We start from the raw sequence: 11,668 nt of genomic DNA, 5'->3' as shown, positions 1-11,668 counted from the left end.
TCATTTAATCCTATAAAATAAAGCATTTCTCTAAATTCTCAAAAGGTTTTGAGTATAAAATGGAAATACAATTTGATAGTGTCTCCAATTTTCAAACACTTCAGTAAAAGAGTTTCTGAAAGGTACTAAATCTATGCCATTAAAACCAGTGACAGAGACTCAATTTTAATCTGCTTGAAAGATTGCCTGAACAGCTATAAATGGTGTATTTCAAACTGTTGCTATCACCTTGAGGATCTTTGCCTACTTGTGGCTAAAATCCTCAGCAGAAGCAGGGATAGTCACTGGTGCTAACCAAGACCTTCCTGAACATCCAAATGTTATCGGAATAATCTGAGTAGTGCCTGAGCAACTTACTTGGTGACTGGTAGTCTCTAAAATTCAGTTGCATTCTCAGTAATCTTGTTCTAAAAAAGCTTAGAATGATCATCTATGGCTTCCTAGATTTCATGGACTTTAAAATACTTTAAAAGGCTTTAGAAAAGAACATATATTTGAACATTAGTTTTATTGATAGACAATAAGAACCCAAGATCATAACTTAAAGAATGTAATTCTTATGAGTGGTAGCAAGCCCATAGGTCTGGATTCCAGCCTTAATTTATTGGCTGCAGATCTTTGGCTGGTTATCTGATCCTCCCCAGGCCTCACTTACTTACACGTATAAAATGAAGAGACTGATATATCAGATTTCTGCCAGTGCTAAAGTTTGTGATTCTATGAAGAGAAGAGCTTTCTCGAGGCTCTTCACATGCCTCCAATTTAGACACATGTTTTCTCATAATTCTTTCAGTCTCTGTTAGCTAACTCCTTTTTTTTTTTTTTTTTTTTTTTGAGACGGAGTCTGGCTCTGTCGCCCAGGCTGGAGTGCAGTGGCGCGATCTCGGCTCACTGCAAGCTCCGCCCCCCGGGTTCACGTCATTCTCCGGCCTCAGCCTCAGGTGTAGCTGGGACTACAGGCGCCTGCCACCAGGCCTGGCCAATTTTTTTGTATTTTTAGTAGAGATGGAGTTTCACCGTGTTAGCCAAGATGGTCTTGATCTCCTGACCTCATGATCCGCCCACCTCGGCCTCCCAAAGTGCTGGGATTACAGGCGTGAGCCACCGTGCCCGGCCTCTGTTAGCTAACTTCTAAAACACATTGCTGACACCACACACTCAAAGGTTACTAATGGATTTTGGCTTACAGTAGTGACTTGACTATCTTTTCCTTGGTTATCCGAATTTCTCTCTCTGACCTTAGTTACTTCACTTCATATCTTATCACCCATAAAGCTTACTATTTCTAGGTATGTAACTTCTGCTTTACATTAATCACTTTTCATGTGTGTAGTCTGGTTTCCCCAAAGAAAAGCTCAACATCTTTTTTTCTTCATGTTCTGGAGCAGAATGCTATATTCACATAGCACATGCTTTATAAATATGTGTTGATTCCTACATGCTCTTCTACTAAAGATGGATGAAAATAATTAAATGGTGGAAACCAAATCTTTATCTTTCTGAGATGCTTTGCCTAAGGAAAACAGAAACAGAAAAGAGATTGATAACAGTTTTTTTTCTAGTAATTTATGTTTTAATTCTAAAAAATTGAAAAATGTAGAACTGAATGAAGTAGAAAACGTTTCATATTCATCCCCATCCTGTTCCTTAGGATTTAACAATTCAATGCATAATCTCAGAATCTTCTGATAAATATTCCTAGTGCTTCCTGTAACAACATCTGGAAAAGTGTGCAGGTATACTCCATTACCAGAAAGAGGAAGAAAGATAACTCTCTTACTATTAGTCCACTGATAATACAAATAGAATACGAAACAAACAACTACAAAGTAATTCTTCATTTTTCCCAAGTTGTTGCCCTTAGTCCATTCAGCGTCTGCCTGCAATGGACTTTGGAAGACCTTTCTCATTCCAGTTTCTTTCCTTCTCCACTCCCCACTCCAGATACATCTCTGTCTGTCTCCGACTATGGAGGACTCCCTCCCTCCTGGAGGGCTCTCAAGGTAATGACACTGGAGCCTGGCTCCCTCCTGGAAGGTCCTGGGAGGTCCTCCTTGGGAACAAGGCATGGGTCTTTTCAGTTTTTCACAATGGAAGCTTTTACACACCTTTCTCTCGCTCATATTAACCAGCTCTCTAGCTAGCTTTGAAGTGTCACCATCCTAAATAAGAAAGGATGCCTTACCAAAGAAGTGAGAAAGGGAAATAGGAGACAAAGAGGAAGAAAATCAGATCTATTGATCTATCTATCCATCCATCTATTCTATTGTCAATAGTAATAATAAATATAAAATTCTGTAACAAATTCAATATTGTGTAACATAAATACATATATAAAATTATACATATATGTACACACATATATAAACATGTTACAGATGGGATTATTCTAAACAAATGTGCTAAACATATTAGTCTATGGCTTGATTTTTTCACTTAATATATTACTTTTCACTTACTTTGTTTTCATTTAAATTATTATGGATATTTTTCTATGGTAATATATATAAAATTACTCAATTTTTAAAAAGCTATATGTACAATAGCTTATCTAATCAGTCTCCTAAGTATGTCTGTTTAGCTTAGTTTACACATTTGCTTTGCTTATAATGCTGCAATCAAATTGCTGGACTAGACACATGGTCATTACACATTAAATATTTATACTGTAAACATTTTAGGATAAATACCTAGAAGTAGAATTATTTGGTTAAATGATATGCACACTTAAACTTTTAGTTGATACCGCTTACTTACCCTGCAAACATGGTTGTACCCATTCATATTCTTATCAATAGCATGTGGGAACCCTGTCTTATCATGCCCTTATCAATTCAGGATATTTTTAATGTTTTGTAAGATACTTACTAATATGATAAGTAAAAACAGCATCCTCAAGTCTGAAGTTGCATTTCTATCATTTCATGTGTTTTTAACCATTTACATTTCTAATTCTTTGAACTGCCTGTTATCTTTTCTTCTTTTTTTTACTATCCAGTCTATTATTGAAACCATTTTTATTGGAGATAATCCTCTAGCATATTGATGCAAATATACAGATTTATTTTTACTTTTAGCTTTGCCTATTATTATTATTATTTTAATTATTTAATTATTAATTTTAAATCACTTCTGGGAGTTAAATTCAACAATATTTTTCTTTTGGATTTGGCATGTATGTCATGGTAAGGAAGACCTTCCTCCAATATATAATAATGTTTATCCATAAGCTGTGTTTTCTTCTGATATTTTTTATCTACCTAGGAATTATTTTGGAGAAAGATGCGAGAAAATAGAACGTTCTCTTTCTTTTTTTTTTTTTCAAACTGGAAAGCCAGTTTTACCACATCATGTATTTTTATTTTCATTTTTAAATTATCAAGTCTCAGGTATGTCCTATCATTTTAAGAATGTCTTCCCCTTACCACATTGAAATAGGTGTTCTTGTTTATTATTTCTTTCTAGAAATACTAAGCCCATTATTTATTTTTACAAATTCACTTACCTGGCCTGGCATCCCATACGCTTGAGGTCAGACGACACTCAGTCTACTTCTGTAAACCCAGTTTTTTGGATCTTTTTGAAACCTTGATCCCTAGGAAAGCAATAGAGACACTAAGTATCAGAGGCTTTGGAAATCCAGGGTGGTTATACAACTTGAGGCCAGCAATGTTATCAGAACAATTTATCTTTGTACGTTATTCAGGTTAGAAACATCTATGATACTTACTTTAATGCTATGAAAAAATATACTTTTGTAATCATTTTATTAAAAGTTGCATATATTTTCATTTGGCCAGGAAGCTATTTTCAATTTGACGTATTTGGAATGCCAAGTGAGATAATCATTTATTAAATTAATACTTAACAGTACTATGACAATTGCCATGTTAATTACTTAGTCTTGGAAACCCAAATAGCTCTTAAAAATTGTTTTTGTTTGTAAAATATAAATGGGGCTCACTCTAAGCAATCACTGTATACTTTATTTTCCTCTAATTTCCTGGAGTATTATTTTATGAATAATATTTGGTCTAGAATATTGAGACTTTTAAAGAAAATATCTAGGCCAGGTGAGGTGACTCATGCCTGTAATCCCAGCACTTTGGGAGGCTGAGGTGGGTGGATCACCTGAGGTCAGGAGTTTGAGACCACCCGGCCAACATAGCAAAACCCTGTCTCTACTAAAAATACAAAAAATTAGCCAGGCATGGTGGTGGGCACCTGTAATCCCAGCTACTTGGGAGGCTGAGGCAGGAGAATTGCTTGAACCTGGGAGGTGGAGGTTGCAGTGAGCTGTGATTGCACCACTGCACTCAGGCCTAGGTGATAGAGCGAGACTCTGTCAAAAAAAAAAAAAAAAAAAAAAGAAGAAGAAAAAAATCTTTTCTTTTTCATTCTACATTACTTACTTTGTTTTATCTGCTAAGATCTGAATTATTGTTCCTCCTGCCAGATTAATATGTTGAAATCCTATCCTTAAGGGGATGGTATTAGGAGGTGGGAGGTGGTGTCTTTGGGTGTGATTAGGTTATAAAAGCAGAGACCTCATGAATGTGACTACTGTTCTTATAAGAGAGGCCTGAAAGAAATCCCTCATGCCTTTGCCAGGTGAGGCTGCAGTGAAAAGATGGCCATCTAGGAAGTGAGTCCTCACCAGATACCCAATGCTGGTGTCTTGATCTTGGACTTCCCAGTCCCTAGACCTGTGAGAAATAAATATCTGTTGTTTATAAGCCACCCAATTTCTGATCTTTTGTCATAGCAGCTTGAAAAGATTAAGATATATTGTTCTATCTTTCTTAAGCATTATCAAAGCTTTAGTGATATAATTTTGAAATTCTGATAATCACCTGAGCAAATCTAAGGATTGGAGCAGCAAAAAAAAGAGAATAAAGAAATCAGAAGAGTTTTGGAAACAATAATAGGTTGTAACACAATGTTAGGGAGTAGTAAGTTATTCCTTCTGGCTGCAAATATCCCCTATTCTGTAACGTATATATAAAAGTGTTATTTCAGCTGAAACTAACAATATGAAAAACAGAATTCACTTTACATGCTTTTACAGAAGTAAATTTTGTGTTATGGCAATATCAACAAATAACAGAAGCATTGATGTTTATTCTTGTAAACTTTAGAGCTGGACATCTCTGGGTTTAAGTCTCATATCTGACATTGACTGGATGTGTGAACTTGTGCAAGTTAATTTTGCTAAGCCTCATAAAACAAACTCTCATATAATTTTTGAGATAGCACATAGTCTTGGTATTAAAAATATTAGCAGTCAATAGTGTACTGCTACTAAAGCTTTTGAGATTTCATAGTTACCCAGGAACTAAGGAACCATAACAGCAAGTTCTCATTCACTCAGCAAATTGAAAAAAATGTTGTAGAAACCCTTACCTTAGCATATCTTCAGGAACAATCAGCAGTTTATTAAATTTGAAGCTGTTAGAATAAAGTGATAGAGAATACAAGTAAAAGCTAGTCAAAAAATCAGAAGATACAGCAAAAATGCAGATTTACAAAACAGGCTGGGAAGAGATGAGAATTGAAGACATAATAATATTTACTAAGCATTTTGATAAAACAATACTGCTGACTCCTCTAAAACATACTCTAATATTTTACTTTAAAATATATTACTTTATTGTTTATTCTTTTTTATTCCACTTTTATTGTCATTGCTTTAGTATTTTTGCAGCTTTGTTGAGATATAAGAAAAAGTTGCATATATTTAAGTGTACATGATGTTTTGGTATAGGCATATAGAGTGAAGTAATTGCTGTAATCAAGCTAATCAGTATATCCATTTTTTCATTTTTGTTTTTAGCTCAGTTGCTTTTTTCTATAACTTTCAAATTATCTTGATCCTTCATTTTCCTTTTTTGTACGCCCCCAACACAAATGCTCATCAGAAGAGACAGACTATGTTGTTACCTTTTTTCAGCCTTCAAATACTGCTTTCTCTCTTGTTACCTGTGTTGCTCTTCATGTAAATGGACGATTATTAGATGATTGTGGCAGAAAATATGTGGCAGTGCTGGTTATCACGTGCCTGCTTAGCATGCTTTTAATTACAATGAAGATCCCCGTTCTGAGAAAGAAATTTTGTTTCTCTAAAAAATCAAAAGCAAAATGTTTATATATAAAATAAGAGCGACCAAAATTTTAAAAGCTTAAAATTGTTCTCTTTTAGAACCATAAAATGACTACAGTTTCTTCATCCAGAAGAGTTAAAAGAATATTAAGTTAAGTAACAGACAGGACTACACACTCTTACAGTGTGTCTTAGCTACTTAAAAAGCAATTTTTTGTGTGTCTTACACAGAATCACATTATAAAAGTCCCACCTATCAATTTAGGTGTGATTTTTGTATAGCTTCATCCAAAACATTATTTAGTAATTCTAATCAAAACTAAAATACAGTTTTTATGGAGCTTGACAAGCTAATCTGAAAATGTGCAAGAAAAGAGCAGTGGTCAAAAATGTACATGAAAGGAGCATAATCATCTGAGACAGAAAAGAAGAAAAAAGAAAGAAGAAAAGGAGGAGGAAGAAGAAGAGGAAGATGAGAAAGAAGGAGGAGGAGGAAGAAGAGAAGGAAGAGGAGAAAGGAGGAGGAGGAGGATGGAAATGGGTATGATTTGTTCTACTCGACAACAAGATTTATAATAAAGTTACAGTGACTTTAAAAGTGTTATATTAATGTGGGGATTGATAGAAACCATGGAAACAAATGGAGAGTCTAGACACAGACATACATAAAAACTTGATGTCTGGCAGAGGTGGCTTTGTAGATCAGTAGCCAGTACATGGTGCCAAGACATTTAGTTACCAAAATAGAAAAAAAATAGAGTCAAATCCTTACTTCACAGCACACCCAAAAGATGAATTAAAGACCTAAATAAAAAAGACAAAATGCATGACATTTTAGGAAAAATATAGGAGAATACCCTTATAAGCACAAGATAAAAAAGGTATAGGAAACACAAACTGTCATCAAAAAATTGAGAAATTTGGCTACATGAAAACTGAAACTTTTAACAAAAGATAACATAATTATGGTAAAAAGGCCACAGACTAGAGGAAGCTATTTGTAGCATGTACAAGTTTTGCAACATATATCCAAGATATATGAAGAACTTGTATAAATTTAAAAATGAGTATACAACTTAATAGAAAAAAGGGCAAAAAACATCATCATCAATTCACAGAAGAACAACCAGAAGAGGACACACACACACACACACACACACACACACACACACCCTTACTAGTAGTAATTTTAATGAAAATTAAAATATCCATCAGATTGATAAAATTTTAAAAGTATAAAGGATGATGTGAAGCAACTGTAATTTTATACACTTCTTGTGAGAGTATACAAATCAATTCAACCACTGTAGAAAGCAATTTGGTAATAGATGGTGAACTGATAATGCCTATTATCCATAAAAGCCTGAAAATCTCCTGGCATGTGCACAACTTAAAGAAAAGCTCACTCATAAACTCAAAGGTACATGAACAAAAATCTTCAGGGTCGTACTGGTCATAGCATTAGGTTGGTGCGAAAATAACTGCGGCTTTTGCCACTGAAAGTAATGGTAAAAGCCGCAATTATTTTTGCACCGACCTAACAGGAGAAAAAGGAGGCAAACTGTTAAGTCTGTCAATGAACCAGAACTATGTATATTAACATAATGTTGCACAAAAAACACATTACAGGCGGAACACAGTGGCTCACACCTGTAATCAGTATTTTGGGAGGCTGAGGCAGGCAGATCACTTGAGGTTAGGAGTTCAAGACCAGCCTGGCCAACATGGAGAAACCCCGTCTCCACTAAAAGTACAAAAATTAGCTGGGCATGGCTGTGCATGCCTGTAATCCCAGCTACTAAGGTGGCTGAGACATGAGAATCGCTTGAACGTGGGAGGTGGAGGTTGCAGCGGGCTGAGATCCCGCTATTGCACTCCAGCCTGGTCTGTCTCAAAAAAAAAAAAAAAAAAAAAAATTACAAAAGAATATTGCAGTATGTTACTGCTTAAAGTTTTACAATTTTATGAAAACATATATTGTTTAGGGTTATATGCAGATGTAGGAAAACTATCAAGAAATGCACAGGGCCGTCCGCGGTGGCTCACGCCTGTAATCCCAGCACTTTGGGAGGCCGAAGCGGGCAGATCACGAGGTCAGGAGATCGAGACCATCCCGGCTCAAACAGTGAAATCCCATCTCCACTAAAAATACAAAATATTAGCCAGGCATGGTGGTGGGTCTCTGTAATCCCAGCTGCTCAGGAGGCTGAGGCAGGAGAATGGCGTGAACCCGGGTGGCGGAACTTGCAGTGAGCGGAGATTGTTCCACTGTACTCCAGCCTGGGCAACAAGCAAGACTCCATCTCAAAACAAACAAACAAACAAACAAACAAAAAACAAGAAATACACAGTAATGAGAAGCATCTAATTTGGGATGATCGCTGCCCACTCAGGAAGGAAAAAGGGGAATGTGACAAGCTTAAGCTATCATAGTATTTTAATTCTTAACCTGAATGGTGGGCATCTAGGTGTTCATGATTATAAATCTTTATATCTTTTTATGGGTCTTAAATATTTGATAACAAATTTGTTTTTTAAAAGAAGCAACAATAGGGTAGGGTGCATTTTTACCAAAGGCCGAAGTAAAACGCTTGAGTTGGAATTTATACTTAGAAAAGGGGCTTACATTTGTCGTAGTCACACTATACTGTGTCCCATAAACCAGTTCCTTCAGAATTTTGCAGACTTTGCTCAACTGTCTTTTTGTTTTGATTTTTTTTTTCTTTTTTGCTTCTTAAGGGATCTAAGGCCATTCTGATTTCTGATCCTTTGTGAATACTGAGGATGTTGACAATGTTTAAAAGCAACTGATGCAGGTTCTGAAAGTGTTTTATATATAAAAGTTTCAAGCGTATACTGAATAATGATATTATTTAGTGTATTTCAAAGTGACTCCTTTGAAAGATGCAACACTCATTGGATTGAGCAACCGTGATACCTCCTGGGCTTGCAATGCCCTTAGTCCTATTGATGATTTTTTGGATTGCAGTGACAGGACAATGCAGAGAGGGAGGTTTGGAACCACATTCTGCCATTCATCACAAGCTGGAAAAGAACTGAATTAATGACATAAGATGTAGAAGTATAACTTTGATTTTTACAAATGTGTTTTTTTAGAGTCTTTTGTCTATATCCTTATATCTTTCAAGCCTAGGTCAATTGCCTCCTCTTTCTTTATTCTTCAGGAAACACAAAGTACCAGAGCATGTTCCTGGTGCAGAAGATGCAACAGAAAGTGGGATATAAATGATCTCTATCCTCACAGAGCTTATTATCCTTTATCTGTATTGCTCTAATGATGCTCACTACATTTTTGTCATTTGTGAACATTTCATTCTACTAGACAGTGAGTTTGATGCCAGCCTCATTTTCCAGTCATCAGTGTTTCCCTATGGAATTTAACACAGTGCTTTACAGCTACAGTGAGTGCATCAATGTGTGTTGAATCAATAAATGAATGACTTTTCCCAGGATGCTTTGTTGGAGTAATACAACATAGCTTATCTCCTACTAAATTGGTAGAAGCTAACTTAATTATGATATTATGTCTTGGAGTCATATTAAAAAGTTTGTATCAAAGAAACTATTAAAATGAAATGATGGTATAAAAATCAGCCTTAATATTTTTTCCTCAGAATTACAGAATACAATTTATAGCATAATATTAGCAAATCACGTTTGTGTAAAACAGTTATAAATATAGAATGATATACTTATTCAATAGGCTTAATATATATTTAGAAGGGACTATTATTATGTAAAGGAAAGAATATTATTTTATAATATTGCTGAGGAAAAAGTTTTTAAAATTCTCTAAATATATCTTTATGATAGATAATGTCCTAAAATGAGAAAAGTTTTGAAATAATCTCTTCACTTTGATTTGGTTTAAAACATATTTTTCTGGCCCGGGCCGCGGTGGCTCAAGCCTGTAATCCCAGCACTTTGGGAGGCCGAGAGCGGGCGGATCACGAGGTCAGGAAGATCGAGACCAATCTGCTAACACGGTGAAATCCCATCTCCTACTAAACAAAATTAAAAATTAGGGGGCGCAGAATGGCGGGCGCTGTAGTACCCAGCTACTTGGGAGGCTGAGGCGGAGAATGGCGTAACCCGGAGGCGGAGCCTTGCAGGAGCTGAAGATCCCGGCCACTCCACTCCAGCCTGGGCGACAGAGCGGAGACTCGTCCTCAAAAAAAAAAAAAAATAAATAAATAAATAAATAAATATATTTTTCTTTGTGCAAAGACAAATGCCAATGGTAAATATTTTGAATAATTCAAAGTTATAACCATCAAAATTTAAAGCACTAAGTATAAGAAAACTTGTTAAAACTGTCTTCTACCCAGGTATACTCTTTTCTGATAACTCATCAGTTTAGTGGGTTTCATTGCTCTCTCTTTAGCTTTAATTTTTTTCCTTTATATCTTACTCCAATACCTTTATCTTCATCTTCTCTTTTATCCCAAACTATATTATTTTGGTGTAAATTAATCTGGTTAATGTATAATGAGTGAGGTCTGGAAAATAAATTTTAAATCACTCAACAGGCCAATTTAAATGATTTTCTAGAGGCAGTATTTCATTGAACTCTTAATTTTGCGAAATGTTACTTAGTTTCTAGGGGCTGGGTCAGAAGAAGAGATATTATTACAATTTTATGATTTTCTAGAATTTAAGGACAGTATTAATTTGTTACCTATAACACATACCTTCTTACATACTCATGAACCTCACTCTTTATTTCTGGAATTGGAGTGTTGTGTGTTTCTTTTCTTTTCTTTTCTTTTTTGAGAGAGTCTTTCTCTGTCACCCAGGCTGGAGTGCAGTGGTGCAATCTCGGCTCACTACAACCTTTGCTTCCTGGGTTCAAGTGGTTCTCCTGCCTCAGCCTCTTGAGTAGTTCAGATTTCAGGCATGCATCACCACGCCTGGTCAATTTTTGTATTTTTTGTAGAGATGGGGTTTCACCATGTTGGCCAGGCTGGTCTCAAACTCCTGACCTCAGGTGATCCACTCACCTTGGCCTCCCAAAGTGCTGGGATTACAGGCGTGAGCCACCGCACCTGACCTGGAATTGGAGTGTTTATTTAAGAACCAGACAATTGTTGGGTCATAGATACCATGTAGCTGTCAGTTTGCCAGATTGCTCTCTGATGGGAAAGCTGACAGCAATGGATCTGCAGTAGGCTTTATCGTGAATCCAGTAACTTTAAAATGATTTTCCGGGCCAGGCATGATGGCTCACCCCTGTAATCCCAGCACTTTCGGAGGCCAAGATGAGAGAATTACTTGAGGTCAGGGGTTTGAGACCAGCCTGGCCAACACAGTGAAACCTCGTCTCTACTAATAATACAAAAATTAGCCCAGTGTGGTGGTAGGCGCCTATAATTGCAGCTACTTGGGAGGCTGAGGCAGGAGAATCGCTTGAATATTGGTGGTGGAGGTTGCAGTGAGCTGAGATTGAGCCACTGTAGGCCAGCCTGGGCGACAGAGCAAGACTGCGTCTCAAAACAAACAAACAAACGAAAAAATGATTTTCCTATTGCAAAATGTACCAAATACAGA

The 11,668-nt window shown here is 36.2% G+C and overlaps 1 long non-coding RNA gene across 1 annotated transcript; it reads right to left on the bottom strand.

The window, feature by feature from the left end:
* Positions 1-1,106: 1,106 nt before the first annotated feature.
* Positions 1,107-10,926, bottom strand: LOC108513526 (uncharacterized). The gene is made up of 5 exons (XR_001880925.1): positions 10,813-10,926; positions 5,941-6,119; positions 5,404-5,448; positions 3,506-3,595; positions 1,107-1,513 (listed from the first exon to the last, which is right to left on the bottom strand). It is a non-coding gene; the product is annotated as an uncharacterized LOC108513526 (long non-coding RNA).
* Between the last annotated feature and the right edge of the window lie 742 nt (positions 10,927-11,668).

The sequence above is a fragment of the Rhinopithecus bieti genome, unplaced genomic scaffold (assembly GCF_001698545.2).
Source record: "Rhinopithecus bieti isolate Rb0 unplaced genomic scaffold, ASM169854v2 scaffold_31127, whole genome shotgun sequence".
Taxonomy (NCBI): domain Eukaryota; kingdom Metazoa; phylum Chordata; class Mammalia; order Primates; family Cercopithecidae; genus Rhinopithecus; species Rhinopithecus bieti.
The sequence above is the reverse complement of the archived record's forward strand: the minus strand, read 5'-3'. Positions and strand labels throughout refer to the sequence as shown.